This window comes from Bubalus bubalis, chromosome 11 (genome assembly GCF_019923935.1).
Source record: "Bubalus bubalis isolate 160015118507 breed Murrah chromosome 11, NDDB_SH_1, whole genome shotgun sequence".
Lineage (NCBI taxonomy): Eukaryota > Metazoa > Chordata > Mammalia > Artiodactyla > Bovidae > Bubalus > Bubalus bubalis.
The window spans coordinates 91901064-91901690 of record NC_059167.1 but is presented as its reverse complement, the minus strand read 5'-3'; the positions used below and the strand labels follow the sequence as shown (position 1 = coordinate 91901690).

At 35.1% G+C, this 627-nt stretch overlaps 1 non-coding gene across 1 annotated transcript; it reads left to right on the top strand.

Moving 5' to 3' along the window:
• Positions 1 to 107, top strand: LOC112577898. Its single transcript, XR_003102097.1, has one exon. It is a non-coding gene; the product is annotated as a U6 spliceosomal RNA (small nuclear RNA).
• The last annotated feature ends 520 nt before the right edge of the window (positions 108 to 627 follow it).

Here is a 627-nt window from a genome sequence, read left to right as displayed (position 1 = left end):
GTGCTTGCTTCGGCAGCACATATACTAAAATTGGAACGATACAGAGAAGATTAGCATGGCCCCTGCGCAAGGATGATACGCAAATTCGTGAAGCGTTCCATATTTTTATTGAAACCATTTCCTCTAAAGTCAGGAACAAGACAAGGGTGCCCACTTTCACCATTACTATTCAACATAGTTTTGGAAGTTTTGGCCACAGCAATCAGAACAGAAAAAGAAATAAAAGGAATCCAAATTGGAAAAGAAGAAGTAAAGCTCTCACTGTTTGCAGATGACATGATCCTCTACATAGAAAACCCTAAAGACTCCACCAGAAAATTACTAGAACTAATCAATGAATATAGTAAAGTTGCAGGATATAAAATCAACACACAGAAATCCCTTGCATTCCTATACACTAATAATGAGAAAACAGAAAGAGAAATTAAGGAAACAATTCCATTCACCATTGCAACGGAAAGAATAAAATACTTAGGAATATATCTACTTAAAGAATCTAAAGACCTATATATAGAAAACTATAAAACACTGGTGAAAGAAATCAAAGAGGACACTAACAGGTGGAGAAATATACCATGTTCATGGATTGGAAGAATCAATGTAGTGAAAATGAGTATACTACCCAAA